At 38.4% G+C, this 22,797-nt stretch overlaps 1 protein-coding gene and 1 pseudogene across 2 annotated transcripts in view; one reads left to right on the plus strand and one right to left on the minus strand.

The window, feature by feature from the left end:
- The window catches only part of KDM4C (lysine demethylase 4C), a 308,354-nt gene that overhangs the window by 186,366 nt on the left and 99,191 nt on the right, over positions 1-22,797 (minus strand). The gene's annotated exons all lie outside the window — the stretch shown is intronic.
- On the plus strand, positions 307-4,386 carry LOC148091805 (Y-box-binding protein 1 pseudogene; annotated as a pseudogene).

Raw genomic sequence — 22,797 nt, forward strand, 5'->3', positions numbered from 1 at the left:
GAAGAATAAACACAATTAAAAGAGAACTGACACCCAGAATAGTAAGTAAGTAGTAAAAGGGCACTTGGTTTCTTTAAATGAGTTCAAGTCTCTTTCATTCCTTCAATATTTATTGAACAAAAGGCAAGGAGTAAACCTTTGTCTTCCATGACCTACAAGAGATATCAGACATAAGCAAACACACAAGAGAGAAAAGTCTAAGCACTATAATTACGGTAAAGATAACTAGGGACTTCACAGTAGAGCGAGATTACTGCAAGCTTAAAGTGAGCAGATAAATCTTCACAAAAGAGGAAGCAAGTTGAAATGGCCTTGAAGTATGTGTACAGTTTGGATAAGGAATATAATCCAGGTAACAGCACAGGGCAAAGCAAGGAGATGAAGACGCACAGGTTTGGGGCATAAGGTAACTCGGTTTTACCAAAGCAGAGTGTAGGCAGTACTGGGACAACAGACTGGAAAACAGCCTACAGAAGAGCTGCAGAGGACCCTGAACCTGTGTCTGAGGAAGCAGAGACAGCAAATGCCAGCAGCTGGGATTTTTTGCTCAAAATCCTCTCATGAAGGAATTTCAGAGTTTTGCATTTTCAGAGTAATCTGACAGATTTTAAGAAGTGGGGTTAGAGCTAAGAGTTAAACATCAACCTCCAAAGCAGTTAAAAAGTGAAGGTTTGAAAAGAAACAGGCAGGTAAAAATGCAGTAAGCAAAGTGACTGATGACGGGAGATAAAAAATGGGGGAGGCATCAACACACAACAGAAGACCCCAGCTTTTATTTGCCACAAAGAGGTAGTACAATTATTCAAAAAAAGAAGACAAGGTGATTGAGGTACCCAACTATATTCTAGGATACTGAAGTAATGTTCAAGGTGATCACAGAACTACTGCCTCTAATCTTTGTGAAACACAAGCTTTACCGAATAAAATAGAGTGATTTGCAGAGCAAAAATTTCACACCTGAAAATCTAAAGCATATCACAAAACAGGAAATGAGGGGATTTATTGAGAAATCTCCCTACAACACTGGCTTTTAAGTTATAGGGAAATATCCAAAAAAAAATTATAGGGAAATATCGTTTTGGAAATCTACTATGCTATCCATTTCTGCAGCTAATGCACAGTTCAAGTGGCTAGAACCAGAGATGGAAAGCCAAGCATCCCATCTCTGCTTTGAGGCTGGAGTTCAATCATTACTGCCAGTGAAAGGATCTAACCAACATTTTTTTTTTAAACTATCTTTATTGATTTCAGAGAGAGGAAAGGAGGGGAAGAGAGAGAGATAGAAGCATCAATGATGAGAGAGTCACTGATTGGCTGGCTAGCCCGCAACCAGGGCATGTGCCCTGACGGGGAATCAAACCCCGATCTGGATCCTAGGTCAATGCTCAACCGCTGAGCCACGCCCAGCCGGGCTGACCAACATTTTTAATTTTACTTCTGGAAATGGCTGAATCCTTTTTGTTGAAGATGTTAGCTGACTATTTCCTGGAATTCTACCTCTTTTTTATGAAAATTGAGAGGTGGACTTTCATAAAATTTTTGTAGAAAATTGTGGAGTCATTTTACTTGCTGTTATAACTACACCACATGCCCTGGACACTGCCAAACAGCACTCTTTGAGGGCAACAGAAAATAGAAATGTTCAGTGTTGGTTGTAAAACAAAAAGTGAAAGTGGAGATTGGATAGAAATTCACAGAAGTTTACCAGCATCAGCTGAGGCTGGGCTAAACTCTGGCAGACTAAAGTTTACATCATTTTGTCACTGTAGTCATTTGGTAACTAATAAGTACATACCATGTACAAGTTACAGTGGGAAGTACTGGGGATATAGGTGTGAATTAGACAAAAATTTCTACTTTCAAAGAGTTTATGTTCAAGTTGAGGGAAAGGGACAAAAATAAGCAAAAAGGCATGTCAAATGATAGGCTATGAGGCAAAAACACTGGGAAGGGAGAGTAGGAATTATGGAGAAGGTTCCAATATTAAATTAATAAAAAGTCTCAGTGAAAAGATGATATCTAAGCAAATACTTCAAGGAAGAACAAGCCACACACATGAGGAGGAGGGAGCATTTCCAGCAGAGTGATCATGGGATCCAGGGACCTGGGGGCAGAAGTGTGGGGCTGAGTTTTGGCACTGAGTGGGCAAGAAGCAGAGAGGAAGTAGAAGTGAGAGAAGTGAGAAGTATCTGTGTCTGGAGATGGAGAGTGTTGGCTGAACAGTGATCATTAGCATTTCTACACCTGGTAAGAACTTAAAAATTCAGGATTATTTTAGAAGACACAATCCTCTTAATAGATATGCAGCATTTAATGCTTTAAATAGAAATAAATGGAAGCATTCTGCTAAAATCTCTTCATGGGCCAGATATAGTTATATCATATTTTATTACCACATATAAATTATCCTGCATATAACTGGAACTTAATATATAATTGCTGAATAAATGCCAAAGAATATAATTGGTCAAAAGAACTAGCTAAAAAAGAAAAACGCAGAACAGAATAGAGAGCCCAGAAATAAACCGACACCTTTATGGTCAATTAATATTTGACAAAGGAGGCAAGAACATACAACAGGGTAAAGACAGCCTACTGAATAAATGGGCTAAAGGCAGTCTATTCAATAAATGTCGTTGGGAAAATTTGACAGGTACATGTAAAAAAATTAAATTAGGCCACCTTCTTACACTTATTCTATGCATAAGAATAAACTCAAAATGGATTAAAGACTTAAATGTAAGACTCGAAACAGTAACAATCCTAGAAGAAAATATAGGCAGTAGAATCTTGACCATTATACTTAGCAATATTTTTTCTGGTGCATCTCCTCTGGCAAGGGAACAAAAGAAGAAATAAACAAGTAGGACTACATCGAACTAACAAGGTTTTGCACAGCAAAGGAAACCATCAATAAAATGAAAAGACTACCCACTAAATGGAAGAAAATATTCACCATGATACATCTGATAAGGGGTTAATAACCAAAATTTATAAAGAACTCATACAACTCAACACCAAAATAAAACAATCCAATTTAAAACTGGGCAAAGAACCTGAATAGACACTTCTCCAAAGACGACATACAGATGGCCAAAAGACAAATGAAAAGATGCTCAACGTCACTATTCATCAGAGAGATGCAAATTAAAACCACAATGAGGTATCACCTCACACCTGTCAGAACGGCTCCATCAACAAATCAACAAACAAGTGCTGGTGAGGATGCGCAGAAAGGGGAGCCCTCCTGCACTGCTGGTGGGAAAGGAGACTGGTGCAGCCCCTGTGGAAAACAGTATGGAGGTTCCTCAAAAAATTAAAAATGGAGTTCCTTCGGGGGCGGAGAGCGGACCCCAGAGAGCCCTGAGCACCGCCACGGCCGCCACGGGCCTGGTTACCGTCACAGCCGCCGAGGAGCCCCGCAGCCGCCCGCCGCCCCAGTGGCCATGACCCCTCAGCCGCCCGCCGCCCCCTCAGCGCTGCCGACACCAAGCGGGCCCCGCGGGCAGCGGCGCAGGGAGCCAGGGAGCGGCCGGGCGGCCTCACATGGGCGGCGCCGCCCGCGGGGACAAGAAGGTCGTCGCCACGAAGGTTTTGAGAACAGTAAAATGGCTCCGTGTAAGAAACGGGTGCGGTTTCAGCCACGGGAATGACACCACGGAAGATGCACTGTACACCAGGCTGCCATAAAGAATAACCCCAGGAAGTACCGTGGCAGCGCCGGGCACCAGAGGCTGCGGAGGGCGGCGCTGGGAAGAGAGGCGCGGGGCGGCGCGCGGCACGCCCTGGGGAGCGGCGGCGCGCGGCGGCGAACGGCGCGCCCGCAGCCATTACAGGCTCTGCAGGCGGCAGGGGCCGCGCGGTCACCGGCGGAATCGCCGGAGCAGTGAAGGGGGGCTCGGAGAGGGCTCCCGACGCCAGGCCCCACAGCGCCGGCCGCCTGCCCGCACGCGGGAGCCTGCGGTGGCCGCAGCGCTCCAACCCGCCGGGGGAGGCGACGGAGGGGCTGACGCCAGGGAGCCGGAGAAAGGGCCGACCGGGAGGCAGAACACGTGTCGGGCCTGCAGACCACGATTCCGCGGGGCCCTCCTCGCCAAAGACAGCCGGAGAGGACGGCAATGAAGACGACAAGGAAAGCCAAGATGAGACCCAAGGTCAGCAGCCCCTCAACGTCGGTTCCGCCGCAACTTCAATGATCCACGCAGACGCCGAGAAAACCCTAAACCGCAAGGTGGCAAAGAGACGAAAGCAGCCGACCCACCAGCTGAGAACTCGTCCGCGCCGAGGCAGAGCAGCGCGGGGCTGAGTAAAGCTGCCTTACCGTCTCTACCATCATCCGGTTTAGTCGCCCAAGAAGAAGAAGTGAATATGAAATTCCAGCAATAAAAATGAACAAAAGATTGGAGCTGAAGACCTAAGTGCTTGCCTTTTGCCCGTTGACCAGATAACTAGAACTACCTGCGTTATCTATGCAGCATGGGGTGTTTATTATTTTTATCTAAAGACGTCTCTTTTTGGTAATGACAAACGTGTTTTTTAAGAAAAAAGGCCTGGTTTTTCTCAATACTCCTTTAAAAGTTTTTAAATTGTTTCATATCTGGTCAAGTTGAGATTTTTAAGAACCTCATTTTTAGTTTGTAATAAAAGTTTACAACTTGATTTTTTCAAAAAAAACTCAACAAACTGCAAGTACCTGTTAATAAAGGTCTTAAATAAATATATATATAAATATATAAAATAAATAAAAAATGGAATTGCCTTATGACTCAGCAATTCCACTTCTGTATATATATCCACAGAAACCCAAAACACTAATTTGAAAGAACATATGCATCCCTATGTTCACTGCAATGTTACTTATAATAGCCACGATTTGCAAGCAGCCCAAGTGCCCATCAGTAGATGAGTGGATAAGAAATACTACCCATCTGTAAAAAAAGGAACTCTTACCTTTTGCAACAGCACAGATGGACCTGAAGGGTATTCTCCTAAGTGAAATGAGCCAGTCAGAGAAAGACAAATACCCTATGATTTCACTTATATGTGGAATGTAATGAACAGAATAAACAAACACAATAGAAACAGACTCACAGATACAGAAAAGAGACTGATAGCTGCCAGAAGGGCTGAGGGGGAAAAGTGAAGGGATTAAGAAAAGAGAGGGGGGAAACCTCATAGCCACAGACAACAGTATGGTGATTAGAAGAGGAAAAGGGGGGTAGGATGAGGTAGAACAGGATGAAGGAGGGATAAATGGTGACAGAAAGAGACGTGACTTTGGATGGTGAGCATACAATACAATATACAGATGACATATTATAGAATTGTACACTTGAAACCTATATATTTTAACCAATGTCACCTCAATAAATTCAAAAAAACCTTTTAAACCTTTTTTTAAATAATAAAATAAAATAAAATGGCATATCTAGGGCCATACAATGAATTAAAAAAGCTGTACTGCATCTTGTTACCAGAAATTAGGTGTTCAGACTGAAACTGGGGAAAACTATTTATGGTAGTAATTAAATGTGAATGCGTACAGAAGAAGAAGAAAAGAAAAAAATGCTATTGGATTGTAAACTTATTATTTCCACCACTATGTTTTATAAAGAGCTTATATTTAACCTCATTAAAAATCTTCAATAGCTCCCCATCACGCAGAATAAAATGGTCCAGATTCCTTTATATAACACTCAAGGTATTTCATAGCACAGCCCCACCCACCATTCTAATTGTAGTACATCTCAAACCCCACAGAGTCAATTGTCAAAAACATCCTACCACATCTCGACTCCATTACTTTACTCAAGCTGCTGATTCTCTTTCAGATACATACTTCCAAACCACCAATAATTGCAAAATTCCATCCAATCTTTATCAACTCAAATATCAGTTCTCTCAAAATGTTTCAGATCACTGCCATGTTGGAATTAAACTTGTCCAGCGTTACTCTGTACCTTAATCCCAGCATTAATCAATAATAGAAGTCCAGGCTGCTGCATATTCAAGTGCTAAAAAACTGTCCTTGTGAGCTTCTCACACCCAGCTTACTTCCTTCCTCTACCACAAGCTGTTAGTGTTAACTCTATTAACAGACAGCCTACAATGGAAACTGAACACATGTAACTGGCCCTTGTTCTTCAAGAGCTACCTTGAACAAAATGTATACATACCAAGATATAAATTACAGTAAGGTCTCAGGAAGAAAGACAAAACTAAGAGGGCTCTGTATTCCTGAAACAAAGGGAATTTTTTCCCATACGTTATTCTTTCTAAAGGGTTAAAAACAATCAAATCTTGACAATGAATAGCCTAAAAAGTGTCAAGTACAATGAGGACAATATCTTGTTAATGACTGGATGTAACAATCATTTTCTGTCTTTTGAAATTGAAAGGGAATTTAACCCCCAACCTCAAAATGGCATCTCCAATTCTTCATCAAGGTGGTAGTTAAAAGAGAATACACTGAACATGATTGCTTCAGGGAAAGGTCAATTTCTTTTGTTTCCTATCCTTTTTACTATGCAGCCCCTTAACACCCTCAGGGAAATGTGAAGACCCTCAGACAAAGGCTCCTAGGCAGATAAGAGAACACCATTTTGCATAATCTAAACAGCAGGAACAGATAATGTGCTGCTTGCATGTTTCTACCACACACAAAAAATGAGATAATGATGCATCCTAGCAAATTAATATGATGTCTCTTAGAAGCAGTAAAGAAAGTTTATAAATTTCCTAAACTAAAAGCACTTCATAAAAAAAATTCTATCATTCTAGTTGCTTTCAGAATGTTAATTTTTATAACAAAGTTAAATTAACTCCAGAATTTCGTATTTGTGGCCCATTCCCGTAAGTAACCTAATGCAATCCTTAAAACAGAGAAAAATAGATAAGTGGCAAAATCAAAAGACAAAGAATGAAATGTGGACAATTTTAATGGTCTTTTAATGTCAAAGGGCACTCATAACTTGGGCCAGTTCCTCCGCACTCCTCATTATAAACACTGACTTTACCAAAATCACATGGCACACCATTAAGGTATTATTACAACTGGCCAGAGAATAACACACTCTTTTGTTGCTGTCTTCAACAATCCCACTTGGGGTGGAAAAATAAGAGATGTTGTAAACAAAAATCAGAACTGGGCTCTGAACTGCACACAGGGACAATGGAACAAAATTCAAATGGAAAAGCAGAAAGTGTGGCTGCTCCTAAAAAAATTCTTAACGTCCTGACCCTCAGTTTATTACCTGTACACATCTACCATGCTATCTTTTTTTTCAACACTGACAGCAATGTTTCACTTAAAACTGCACAAAATATCAGAAACTGACATCAGCTGACCTCAGGGGGTGTCAAAGACAGCTGTTTGATTTTAATAGTAACTGCATGAATTTTCACCTGGGAATTTTCAATTCTGCTTATATGTATCATCATAATTAAGCTAAAACTGTCCAATTTTTCCAAGTGCTAACTTCACTGATAAAAAGGAAGTGAATAAACTAAGAGAAGGAAAGAAGGCAGGCAGGCTGGAAGGCAGGCAAGCAGGCAGGTTGTCCGTTCCTGTGGAACTGATGGAACTCCCCCTAATAAGAGGCCTCTGCCAAACGCCCCTACAGGGCATGCTTCGAGGTGCCAAATAACATTCCCTTACCTGCCTCTTATCAATCCCACTGAAGAAGCACTCTCAATGTGACATGTACTCTTCCCCAGCTAGCACAGTCATGGACTAAGAAGGATATACTTCATAAAAATCCATCTTGCAAACTTTAAGCCCAAGACAGTGCAATAGATTCCATACTTGTTGCATTCCATTACAAGAAATACATTTGTTTCACCACATGCTTCAGAATACCTAAATATTTTTTTAAGTTTTAAACCAATTTAAATTTTTATACTAGGGAAACATTTTCATGCAAGAATTTTTATTTTTCTGTTCATATCCCTGGGCTACTAATTCTAAGAGTTATATTACCCAGAAAGAAATCTGATCATTTACTTTTCCTAGAGTAAGTGTTGGTATACTTACTTGTTGGTTTACTTATTCGAAAGCATAGAACTAAACTGTCATTACTGAAATAAGGTTATTCCTCAAGCGTTTTAATCTTCATGTTCCATTTCTTTTCAGGACTGAAATAGCCAGTATTTTATTTGGTTTTTATTTTTGTTTTGTTAAATTTCTCAACATGCTGAAAATATCCACTGATTTGAAACAATATAGAAAACTTACCATATGAAAAAACCTCCAGGAATAGAATACCACGATTCTTGAAACATCAATAGTAGAAATGATGATGAGAAAATGTATTCTTTCCTTCTTAATTCTATATCAAAGTTAGTACAAAAAGAAAGGAGAAATCCCATCATAACTCGTAGGGAAAACACACACATCTCTCTGACAGCAACAGAAGACACTGACACATGCCATCCTGCTTAGGATCCAGTTACTGGGGAAAGAAACACCTCCTAGTCTAAGCAACAATTCCTGTGGCCTACAGCAAAACAAAAATTACTTAACACACAAAGCTGTGAATAGACACATTCTGTCTCTCACCACACGCTATGGAAAAGGTTATGCCAAGCATATTACCCTTCAGGCAGAAAAGTAACCAACTGTGTACGTGGATTTTCTGTACCTTCAGCCTACTCCACTCACATACATTAAAGTCTTTTTCTGTTTTGATCCTCTATTTGGCCAAAATACTTATGTTCCTTCTCCAGTGAATTCCAGGACTGTGTAGGCTGCCACGACTCTGCCTCAGAGAACTGCAGCTCGCAGGGGTACTGTGTAGAAAGCAAGCACTGCCTGTACATTTTCTCATGGACTCTGCAGAATAACCCTGGAAGCAGATATGGTCCTATCAACCTGCATGTGAGGGGTCAGGAATGCTGCCTGCAAGAAGTGATAGCTCAGGTGAGACCTGCAGCACACAGGGTTCAACAGACTGGGAAGGAGTATCGCAATTCCTGAAAGAGGGCTATTAAGAAAGTGCAGGATGGCAGGAAGGAAAGGTTGGGGTAGAGTGGGATGGGAGAAGAAATAAGGGTGATGGGTCACAGGAGAGCACTGTGCAGGCCCCTCACTTTCTCTGTCTGCACCTTGGGAAAACCTATTCCCAGAAGTCACCTTCCACCTGCCCATTCTGTCCCAATCTCCCGGGAGAAACATTGAGAGATGAATTGACTGGCAAGGAATTTCAGGACCAGGTTCCTACCTTATTCATGTCACACAGGGGTCCCCCTGTCTCAGGGGGCAGTGTCCAGCCCCTGCCACCTCCCTCACTTGGCCCTATGATCCCACGCAGGACCTGAAGCATCCAGCTACATCACACAGATTCACAAATACACATTTTAAATATTCAAAAACCAAAAAAAAATTTAAGATTGCAGATATAATAAATTATTTTACAGATCCAGATTAGTCAAATCCCCCCTTTTGTTTGAAGAAAGAACATTTGTATACAATTTCTGACATTAATAAACAGGCATGATTTATCTAATGCAAGAAGTGAAATGTACCATGAGAAGGATGGACATGAATTTTAACTATTTGATGCTATCAATACTAACATTCCCTAATTAATATACTTGCTTACTTTCTTAATCACTGTACGCAATACATCAAAATCATTAACCAGTTTAACAGCTCACAGTCATCACTATAAATATTAGATACAATTATACGTACTCAGGAATTATTGATATTTTACACTCCTGTTTGAAGCTGAAAACAAGTAACTTACTCAAAGCTTCAACTCTAGCAAATTATGTAAACCCTGATCTATCAGATTCTTCATCTCGGATATTTTCCTAAGCTACTGCTCTTGTCTTTTTACTTCCATTTAAAACAGTCACCAACAGACATACACTTAATTTTAAGTAAATTCAACACTTTGAAATTTATATTTACCTGCAAAATTCAATGAGAACATTCTTTATAAAAACAAACTTTTAATTTTTTAATTGCACATGTAATTGGTTGTTATAGAAATATAAGAAAATTACAATACTGCCCATGATGTTACAATTTAATGAATACCTTTCTATAATTTAAAATACACATGTACTTTTTAAAAAAATAATTTATCTTTATTGTTGAAAGGATTACAAATGTCCCCTTTTGTCCTGCATTGATCCCCTCAACCCTGCACCCTTCCTCCCAGGCCTTCACCACACTACTGTCTGTGTCTATGAGTTATGCATATATGCATATAAGTTCTTAGGTTAATCTCTCCCCACCCGCCCACCCCGCTGCCTTCCCTCTGAGATTCATTAGTCTATTCCATGCTTCTGTGCCTCTGGATCTATTCTGTTTACCCGTTTATTTTTTTCATTAGATTCCCTATGTAAGATCATGTAAAATACACATGTACTTTCAAACATAAAAAGGAAAACATCCTGTTTTTGTACTCTGCTTTTAATCCTTGAAAATATATTATAAATGTCTGTCTATATCAATGAACATACATCCACATCATTTCTCGTGCTGATTAACATATTGTGGATGGGTGTACCATAATTTATTCAACCATCCCTTGCTGTTGGACATTTACTTTTGCTACCAATTTTTCAGTTTCATAATCAACACTGCAAAGATTATCCAAATAAACACATCTGGTGTGACTCATTTTTTTCCACAAATTCCCAGTTGGGGAATGCAGGGTCACAGAACACATTTACTTTTTTTTTTTTTAATATATCTCTATTGATTTCAGAGAGAGAGAGAGAAACATTAATGATGAGAGAGTCATTGATCAGCTGCCTCCTGCATGCCCCCAACTGGGGATAGAGCCTGAAACCCCAGCATGTGCCCTGACCAGGAATCGAACTGTGATTTCCTGGATCCTAGGTCCATGCTCAAACGCTGAGCCACGCTTGGCAGGGCAGGACACAATTACTTATAAGGCTGGTGGCCTGGGCATCCTCTAGGTTGTCTAAAATTGCATGGAATTAATAACACTGAGAGTGGGGGGTAAAGGGGGTCTTAATAAATGGTTATGGGAGAAGGTATGACTTTGGGTGGTAGGCACACAGGGCAATTACAGATCTTTTAACACAGAAACCCACCCCTGAAACCTATATGTTCATATTAACCATTGTCACCCCAATAAATTTAATTAAAAAAAGAAAACAAAAAACACTGAGTGTTTTCCTCTCTCTTCTTTCCAGTCTGAAAGGTAAGCAATGGCACTCAACTCTTTGCATTTCTGTGACCACCAAGGAGATTAAATAAAGGATACGTAGTTACTAACTTCTATATTGCTTCTTTGGTCAACCGCCTTCCTTTCACCCATTTTTTTCTACTTTCACTGGGGTCCGAGTTATGCCTCTGTATGCTTTAATTTCTCCTCTATGCAATGAGGTAGTAATACTACCTACCTTACAGGACAGTTGTAAAAATTGGGTGAATTAGTGTAAGTAAAGTTTTATGCCTGACACAAAGACTCATTGAATTTCATCCATCATAATTATTAGTGAATTAAGAATGAGAGGTTCTTTAGACTTTAAAGTGCTGCTGCTCCTCAAACATGCCCATGAAGGTCACCTAATGGCAAAGAAGACAAATCAGAGCCCTGTGGCATCTGAAGGTAAACACCAAGTAGCATCTGAGATGTGCCCAATTTTCTTAAAATATCCTGTTTTATTTTAAATATACTTGTAAGTTTTACATTGTACACCAAGTTATAGCAATATCTGACTAAATATGTTTTCTAGCTGATCTGCTATTAAAAGTAACATTGAGGGATTTATTGGAGGCATACCTTATTAAGGATATTAATCCATTATCTTTCATGTAACACACATAGTATATTTGTTCATTTAGTTTGCAGTTTTTGGTAATGTAGTTCTTTTTCTTCATGGCACCCACCAATGGTGCCCCACATGGAAAGTCCTCCTCAACCTGAGGATCGGACAAATAATTCCCCTACATTTTCTTCTAATATGTTTTATTTCAAATTCTTTCTTGTTTTTCTGTGTTGCTATTTTATATCTTATTTATTTTTCCCAAGGTCTTTTACCTCATTTTTACTTACACTGTTATATTTTTCCAAAAAATTGTATATATAAGGATTTTTTATTTTAATTTTACTTATTTTAGAGAGAGAGAAACATCAATTTGTTGTTCCATTTATTTATGCATTCATTGGTTGATTCTTATATGTGTCCTGACTGTGGATTGAACCCGCAACCTTGGCTTATCGTGATGATGCTCTAACCAACTGAGCTACCAGGCCAGGGTGGTAATTTATTTTTATTTAAAATACCGAAGAGCATTCTATCACTTTAGAAACAACAATTAACAGAAGAAATCTTTGCCCTGGCCAGGTAGTTCAGTTGGTTAGAGCATCACCCCAATGACCCAAGGTTGTGGGTTCAATCCCTGATAAGGGTACATACAAGAATCAACCAATGAATGCATAAATAAGTGGGACAACATATAGATCTCTCTCTTTTGCGTGCATGCGCTCTCTTTCTCTCTCCTCCTCTCTCTCTCAAAAATCAATATATAATATATAAATAAATACATTTTAAAAATAGAAGAAATATTTGAAACATCTGACAATAGCAAATATATATCTACATCTCTGGTGATTTTTCATAGCCACTGCTGAATAGCTTGAATTTATAAAATTAAATTTCTATCCCCAATATGCACCAATGCCACCAATGTGCTAGATCAAACAGTCATAACACATACAGATTAATGATCTGTAGGAGATCATTAATGATCTCTTTAGTCACAGCCACAAAATCAAGGACATCCTTTCACAACCAGTAGAGCTAGAGTTGGACTAAGATCAAACCCTTATCATTTGCATGTACATATCCAGCAAATTAAAGAATTACATTTTTTACTCACAAATACTCACAGGTAGGATTTTGCATTTTCCAAATGTTTCATGTTCTTGCTTTATTTTAAAAAGAAGGGCTTAGTAGAAAAAAGCCAAGGGATATTTTAGAACAGGGTTCTCAGGATATGAAACTCTCTCCCAGGATAGATTCTGTCTCTGATGAATGACTGACTTGAGAAAACTTTATTTCAGAACTACAGTCCTTTAGTATGTTCTGGACACAGCTCAAATGAAAACTGAAGGATATTTTAACCTATTTGAAACCCCTCAGAATCCAGATGATAAGAATGCATCCCCATGGTGGGTACTTCCACAGTTTATTCTGAAAGACAAGTAACAACATGGCATGGTTGGCATGTGTTTAAATGATAGCTGCCTGTTGGTGGGGTATCATATTTGCACCCGCCAAATCACAGAACAAGGAGCTTTGGCTTACAACTGGTTCCTGGGGCAGATCTGGGAAGCAAGAGAAAAGCAGGAAGGCACTATTGGTCACTGCCATAGCACAATTTGAGACAACGTGAAACAGCAATTAATAGAAGAAATCTTTGCCCTAACTTTTAAATTGCTTTTAAACATTTAATAAATGTCAACATCTCATGAGAGAGAGGAGACAAACATTTATTGCATGCCATGTGTCAGTCGCTAATCAAGTAATCTACATTAATTACCTCACACACTGCTACTTGTCAGCTTATAAGTTCCCCCCGCCCAACATTTTATTTTATATTTGTGCTGTGTGTTTGTGTGTGTGCACGTGCTCCCCCTTTGCATAGCAGATATACCGTACAACTTGTAGGGACCACACACAGTTGGCAATAGATTTGGGTGAATTATAACCTCATTTCACAAAAGAAACACTTGAATTTGATTACATTTTAGGCAAAATGCACATACTTCCTATACATAAAATGACCACTTATTTTAACCAATCTGGAAGGAATATAAATGATAGTACAGATATTCCTTACTACATTCAGTTACATCCATTTTATCATATTTTCTTCTATATAAAACATCAATTACAAATGTATATTCAGTAAATATCTAAGACTCTATATGTCAAATTAGGTCAAATGCTGTGAGGAAAACCCTCTCCTGAAGAACTTGGGAAAAAACTGTAACGAGCCACTGCCCTCTGCTGGTGAACAACACACACTGTCCATAAATCTTTAATTTGAGAAAAGTAATGAAATACATTAATATTTAAGCACCATAGTCCATGATACAATTTACAGAGTCTAATAGTGAGTTTTGATTATGTGGGAACGATATACACACACACACAGAGTACATGTTTTAGCAAAAGCAAATATGCAATTTCAGGCTTTTTTACAACACATACAGAACATTATATTCTATCTGAAAATAGTTTCTAAGCAAATTTCCATTTTAATTCTTTCTTTTTTTTTTTTAAATATATATTTATTGATTTCAGAGAGAGGAAAGGAGAGGGAGAGAGAGAGATAGAAACATCAATGATGAGAGAGTCATTGATCGAGCCCGCAACCCAGGCATGTGCCCTGACCGGGAATCGAACCCCAATCGCCTGGATCCCAGGTCGACGCTCAACTGCTAAGCTACGCCCGGCTGGGCTCCATTTTAATTCTTTCAACAATTATTTAAATAGTGAGTATCGGTGCTGCTTTTTCCCATTTTATTTTTTTCAAATATCTTTATTATTGAAAGTATTATAGCTGTCCCCTTTATCTCCCCATTGACACCCTACACCCCGCTCTCACCCCTTCACCCCCCAGGCCTTCGCCACACTATTGTCTGTGTCCATGGGTTATGCATATATGCATATAAGTTCTTTGGTTAATATCGTCCCCCCACTACCACCACCCCTCTTCCCTCTGAGATTTGTCAGTTTTAGAATGAATGAGAAATGTCACCTTACTTAGAGATCAATTAGTAAGTATAGAATAAAGTTTTTTAAATGCTTTAAAAGTACTATGAGCATGTGCAGACACATTTATCATCATCCTCCACGGTGAAATTCTGGTTACAAGCTAACTATCTGGAAGTAGATAGATTACAGAACATTTCTACCATGCACTTATAAGACACATTTACACATTAGTTTAGAGCTCTCTATATAAATATACTTTTAAAAACTATAAAAATAATTTCATTGGCTATCTTTCAAATGGCACAAAATAATACATGATAAGTCTTGAAAAAAAAAAAAAAATTCCAACAACACAAAAGTAGAGTGCATAAAAGGTGAGAGTCCCAGCTTTATACATCTCAAATTCATCCCACTGGCCATAGCCATAATTATATATATATATCCTTTCATTTCTTTTTCTATCTATATATTTTTAAAGAATTTTTTTAAATCATAACTTCATACTATAAAAGGCAGTCCTTAACTAGCTTTTTTAATATATTTTGGAGATCTTGTCACATCAATTCATACAGATTGACCCCATTGTTTTTAGCAGCTGTACAGTAGAGATGTCCTAAAATTCTATTCCATCAATCATCTACTACTAGTAACCATATTTACGCACCTGAAATGTGGGGGAAGGGTATTATAAATATCCGTGCTTAAAACTGTTCACAAGAATAACTTCTAGAATTATTGATCTATATAAAAAATCTGAGTTTCCATAATAAAATACATAAATATGTCACACATGTAAATAAATAGGTACTGTGCAGTACAGTTTTATTTTTGTCTAACTAACATTTAGAAGTAACTTGATTTTAAAATTCACTTGAACCTACAGTTGTACACAATAACAATAACAATATAGAATGCCAATTCTTTTTAGTAACTCAAAGAGAAATCTTTAAAAACCAAAAGCTAGACAGAGGCAATGGGAAGATGCACATCGTATATTTGTGAAAAACAGTATCTGAGTATTCATGTTTTTGGCTATTTTAAAAATTTCACCTTACATTAAAGAACTATCAAAAGCTCATAAAAATAGTAACCCTTAGAATGATACACTCTCACCATTTATCGTCCCACTGATCTTCCCTCATTATATAACTCTTTATTTATACCACAGTTAAAATCCCCAACTGAAAATACAAACTCTATAAATAGCACATTTCCTTGAAGTTCAACCTTGCTCATCTTTGCTCAGTAGTCAGAGCAACTCTAGCAGTTAGTTCTGCTGTAGGCTTAAGTGATGACATACGCACGGCACAAAATGGGCCAGCTCTGCCTCCTTTCACTGAGCTATAAACTTCCTCTGAAGGTTTATTAATGAGCAGCACAGTCACAAACACTCAAGCTGTCATCATGCTCCATAGGGCTAAATTCACTGAAGCATACACTCTACTGTCTGCACATCTCCACACACAATGTGTAAAACCACAGATCCATAGGTTGGAACTGATCTTTAATAAGCTCCCCCCCCCGCCCCCCGGAAAGTGCCCAGTCCCCAAAGAGTCCATCTCCTCTGTTAAATGTATAGCTTAGTGCCCGGTCGGGTGTGGCTCAGCGGTTGAGCATCAACCTAGGATCCAGGCGATCGGGGATCGATTCCCAGTCAGGGCACATGCCCGGGTTGTAGGCTCGATCAATGACTCTCTCATCATTGATGTTTCTCTCTTTCTCTCTCTCCCTCTCTTTTCCTCTCTCTGAAATCAATAAAGATATATATATTAAAAAAGTATAGCTTAGTGAGTGAATGAATATTTAATCTATAGTTGTGCCTTGACCTTCTGTTGAATATTGATTTCCCTTTGTGCCCTATTTCTATTTTCCCAAGGCTGTAGTTGCCTCATCCTTTGCCTTCCCAGCTCTGAATCAAGTCAAGGCACCTGGTTTCACAGTCACTGCCTCTGAGAATGGCAGGCAAGGGAACATTTTCTCTTAATCCCTTGGGTTATCATGATGGCATGTTCTGCTCTGTGAAAATGAGTACAATAAAAAGCATCCTTTCAAAAGAGGCAGGTTCAGAGGACAGAGATGGGCAAAGACACAATTAATAGACTATAGCTTCCGAAGAAAGATACAAAGCCCCAATAAAGGTTTCATGGGAGACATAAGATAGATTTTCTACATGCTTTTTCAAAGACATCTTTTCATACATAATCAACAACCTATACAACGTAAACATGTTTCAGGAATAGAGAACAGTCTGGCGAAGCTGAAGCATAAGAGGATAAGGAGTGGGCTGACATGCAGGTTGAGAGCCTGGAAACAGCAAAGGTTCCTTATCCAACTGCATGAACGACTGAACCAGGAGCAAGATGGTCCTCATTCCCTGATGCTATGAAGCAGACAAGACATACCCCTACCTGGAACCTCTGCAATTCCCACCAAGTACGACTCTCAGTCCCGTTTCCCTGCAGTTACTAGTAAGTCTTAAGGCAAACAGGACATCCACAACTTGCTACAGGAACAGAGTGGGGAATTAGGAAGGCTATGCGTGTTCCACAGTCACGCACAGAGGAAAGGAAGTCCAGATGGGTGCACAGTGGCAGCTAAGAAGAAAGAGGAACAGAGGCTCAATCCTAGGGCCATAAGCAAACACTGACTTCTGTTAAAAAACAAAAACCACAAAAATACTCTAATAAAACTGAAAAGCAAACAAACTGAGAATGATATTTGTGGAAAATAAGAGTCAAAGGTCCAAATCCTTAATTAATAATAATATTCATAATAAAATATTTTAAAATACAAAAAAATACATAGGCTATAAAAATTGTTCAAATTCCCTAGTTATTTAAAAAATGGGATTAAACTTTTTTATTTAAAAAGAAGAAGGAAAAAAAATTTTTAGTAACCAATCTCAGTGTTGCCAAAAATCATTTTCATGTTACTTATGTGAGTACAAATGCTGGAAACAATCTTACAACATGTATTCAAATACTATTTTATTCAATAATTAGCCTTCTAAAATCTTATCCCTTAAGAAAAAAGAAAGTTGGACAGTAATTTATGCATAAAGCTCTTTACTGCTGTGTAATTGGTAATACTGAAATTTGTAAACAACCTCCATAACAACAGAATAGTTAAATTAGGGTGCATTCATAGGATGAAATATTCAGCCATTTCAAACAGTGTTTTTGAGGACTTTGAAGTGGCATAAAAAAAATATTCAAAAACAATAGGATATAACAAGACATAAAGTATTATGTTTGATAATATTCCAATATTTTTTGTTTGGTGTGGTCCACAAAGCCAGAAGTATTTATTATCTGGCTTTTAAAAGGAAAAGTTTCCTGACCCCTGGGCTAAAAGATTACACCATACAGATAATATTCCAATTTTTTTAAAAATGCTTATAACGCATGACAGAAAGCCTGGCTTAGGAAAGTGGGTCCAAGATCTCATCAAACTGACTCTCTGTGTCCCACAGTACCTGGAATAAGTAGAATACAAGACAAAGGCCTCTTCCCAAAAGCCCAATTACAGGCCACTATACAGCAGGTAATTAACAGATTTGAATTAACCTAAATGCCAGTCTGAAAAATTTGGTGAGCACTGATTAGTGGTTCTGGGCCTTCTGCTTCAGAGATGAGCCCACTGATGCAGAAGATCTAGACCCACTAATCTACCCACTGAGGACTACTTTGTCCATAGACTCTACTGGAACTGTACATGTGACATTCACTGAAGACAATTCATTCCATAGTGGTGTCTGTTTGCCTTTATCCTGTGGAGTTTCCATAAATTTACTTCAAAGTTTAATAATTATAAAGACCAAGAAAATACATCTGATTCAATCTGCTATCATGTCAATTGGTTGCAGATAGTAAATGGGGAAGATAAACGGGGGAAAAGGGGGGGGTTCTCTTAGAATGAAATCAACACAAACTGTATTATTTCAATATAATAAAACTAAACTCTACAGGTACCCATTGGAACTCTACGTTTATAAACTTCCAGACCTGAAAGTTTCTTTGAAAACACAGTGAATTGCATCTCCCCAACTTTCTTGATAAGTAATTGCATCAGTTACTTGGTAATTGAGTATGGTCTTCAGATTCTCCATTGTGCAACTCAAAGAGTAAATATTCTGAAAGATGGATCTGAACCTCCAATTCCTTTCTTTCACTTTCACATAGGCTACTCTGACTGACAGGATCACCAGTGTGAACAAAAAGTAACATGGCAACAGGAACTGAACAAGAATCTGTGCTCAGCAGCAACATTTTTCAGTCCAGCACTGAGTGGCTGAATCAATCAGACTGCTTTAGATTTGCCACAGACTCCTTCCATCTCAAAACACCAACACATACCTATATAGTAATTGGGGGGAAAAGCACAGTGAATTGATAATAAGGAGCCTACACAACAGAAACACCTCTTAAGATCCACTGCTATAGGGGAAACCTATGTACAAATCTGAGAACAAGAGTTTATCTACTGAGAAGTCTTGGTCAGACTTACTCAAACTAAACATTTTAGGGCTTAGAATTCAGCATTAATTCTGAAGGCCAGAGTGTACACAGCACCACAATTCAGAAAAACCTAACATTCTCTCTCATCAAATGTGAAATACTAAAGTATTAAATCACATTTTCTAAAAATTATGACCATGTACTGAAATGAATACAGTTTTAGAGACATAATCTAGACATTTCAGAACTTAAACATTCAGAATTTAAAAGTCACTCACCAGAGCTACTTAGGGGAGACATGTATATCAGAGAAGTTACACATAGGAGCTAAGCAGGGTTTGGAACACTGCTCTCCTAGTAATCTTTTCCCTCATCTATCCCTTCAATCCCCTGCCAAGACAGCCTCCAACATGTATCTTTATTGTCAGGTTAAGGCTGCACTTGTTCTTCTTCAACTCTACTCTAGCATTCTCCCCAAAATAGAAAAGTTTGCATTTAACTTTTTAAATATAGATGGTATATGTTCTTTGATTGTTTGATTTTAAGAATGACATAAAATTAAAAGGTATTTTAAGCACCATCTGCTCTCTTGCAACAATGAGCAATAATTTCCTGATTGTCTTACTTCGTGTACGTGTTTTAAATCTAGAGTACCCTTAATGATTACTGCAGTTGGTATTTTATTATTTTATGTAGCCCTCCTTGCCTACATATATATTTAGAAACCAGGCTGGGTTTTATCTCCTCTTTCTGCCATTCCTATTTCAATTTCCCATTATCATAGAACTGTTGAGAAAGTCATTTCGTTACTTTTTTCTGTCATGTCTTCCAAATTCACTGGGATAATCCTTCATGGAGCCAGAGAAATGTAATTCTAAAGAAACTTATTAAAATGTATTTGACCAATCCAATTCTTCAGATATGAGGACACAGTTCCAAACGCTGTCAGTAAAACAGAAACTATGATGGCATTAACTATTTTCCTGTATTAACTGTGGTGGAATAAGCTGAGATGGCAGGTGCAGGCAGGGCCTGTCAACAAAGACAGAACTGGAAACGTGCAAGTGCACCAGGTCCACGTAGCCATCTGCTCTGCACGAAGGGAATGAAAAGAGAGCACTGAACTCAGGCATTCATTTTCAAAGTCCTGATTTGTTAACAAGATCTGTGCAATGAACTCCTATGCACGACTGTGGTTCTATGATGCCCCTCAGAAAAAAATCTACTGCAAACCATCTGTCATACTCTATTGGGATAAGCTACAAGATTTTTCTAATAAACATCTATACTCTAAAAATGTTTTACTTGCCATAAGTAAAAGATATATTAAAAGAAAAGATGTTAAAAGGAAAGACAATGGAAAACAATGTGTTCAATACTGATCATCTTTGTGTAGATTTTTAAAAAGGTATAGACATATGCTGATATTTCTGAAGGGATATATGAGTTAACAGGTTTTACCTTTGAGGAAGGGAATGGAATGGGTGTCATTTAATATTTCTCTGGACTAATTTTTTTAATCATGGGCATATATTCATTCTTTTATTTTTATACATTTGAACACTGGGTACTTAGAAAGTAATATGAAAAGCCATAGTGATTTCCTTTCAAATAATTTTCTGTAAAATTAAACGTATTCTAGTACAATAACTTACTCAATGATTCCCATATCATTGGGCATTTTAGTTATAATTCAATAAAACTAGAACCACAACAATCATCTTTGTAAATGAACTTTTGTCTGTCTTTCTGATGACTTCCTAGGAGTGTAAGAAATGGGTCAAAGGGCATGGAGATGTTGAGGGGTATTGATACATACTACCCACCGCTCTTCAGGATGCTTATGCCAAATACACTGCCACCAACAGAAGTGTAGAGCACCCAGTCTACCAACTACATTCTCATGTCCAATGAAACTTCCCTTTTATATTTACTAAGACAATAAGAAAAATAAATCCTTCACTATTACTTTGAATAATACTGAAGTTTGAACAATTTTTCAATTTTATTTGCCAGCAAAGAAACAGGTTTTCAAGCTATTTCAATAATCATCAGAACAGTCCATTTTTTTAAAATAAATTAATACTTAAAATTAAAGAACAATCCAAAATATGCATTCCTGAGAACTGAGAATACTCTACCAAGAATTAGTAAAAATTATTAATAGGTCTTTAAAAATGTCCTTTATGAATAGTAGGAAGTTACTGGAAAACTACCTTTTTATCTTAATTCAAATAAAAAGCTGGAGCAGTAAAAGCCATGTGTGGACTAGTCAAACTTAGCAGAAACTTCTAACATCTATGTTGGCTTTCTTTCCAAGGGTTTATAACACATGGTCTTTCAAATTCAACATGGGGTCCAAAAGCTACAGTATGTTTTTGAAGACAAAAGCCAACAGCTCCTTCACATTCCTCCTCTCAGCAATCTGGCCCACAGAACCCCAAACACTGTTAGCTGATATCATTTCTTTTCAAACTGCCCTCATTTTGTAGAAAGTAAAAGTGAATGGATTTGAGAAATAAGTAGAAATATATAAAGCAACCCATCTGCCCAGTCTGCTGTTAGCACATATCCTACAAATACGATCCCCACAGCCACTGCTTCTCAGCACCTCAGGCCTGAACTCCACTAGCTTCCCCAAGTTAGTGTCAGGGAGTTCCCTGACTTAAAAATAACCCATGATGAATCATTTTTTTTTAAATGTTTTCAGTGGTAGAGGACAGTGCTAGGTGACTGTCCCAGCTACTGCCCCTATCCTCACTATAGCCTGGTGGGGCACCAGCTTAAAGCTCTCTCTGCAAATAAGGATACTATAGCACACAGAGGCAAGTTACACAAGTACCCCACACAGAACCAGAATTCTAATACAGACCTATGTGATTGGGTTGGGTTTTTGTTTATTTGCACTCAAATTAGCCTTAGAAACATTTTTATTAAGGAAGGAAGAACTCTGGAGATGGAGCAATGAACATTTGTATTTCTGACAAAGTTGTGAAAAATAAAACACTGGAATGCTTTCTCCAGACTTTGATTTTTAATCAGAACCTTTTCATGTCTCTGGTCTGATATACAAAGCATGGACTTTAAGTTAGGTTCTGATCCCCTTATGATTGCAGGCTGCAGATTTCAGTGCTTCCTTGTCTTCATCTAGAAAGAGATGAGCGTTCCACTACTCTCCTAGGGCAAGCTGGCCTTTTCCTCTGTCTCCACCAATCCTACCCTCCCTTCTATTTTGCCAGGATTAGCCCAGTGAACTCATCCATCATCACTGGGACAGTAAACAGGATTTCCCTTATGCCAGACAGGCCCACCACTGAGCCAAGGTCAATTCCCCAAAATGGAATTCTGAAAGAAAAATGCAGTGGAAACACAATCCTAATCCACCACATATCTACCCAGTCCCCACCACAACTCTTCAAGGCTCCTTACATATTTAATTTCATTTATTTTTCAGAACAACTATAAAGTAGCTATTTTACATATCGGAAAAGGGCAATGTAGACAAGTTAGTTAAGTACTTGCTCCAATGAAACAAGAGTTCATGGCTAACCCTTGAACTTGTACCCTTTCAACACGACAAAGCAATGCTTCCCTTACACATGAGGAAATGAAGCTCGGCAGAATTACAAGC

Source organism: Miniopterus natalensis, chromosome 12 (assembly GCF_054644295.1).
Source record: "Miniopterus natalensis isolate mMinNat1 chromosome 12, mMinNat1.hap1, whole genome shotgun sequence".
NCBI lineage: Eukaryota > Metazoa > Chordata > Mammalia > Chiroptera > Miniopteridae > Miniopterus > Miniopterus natalensis.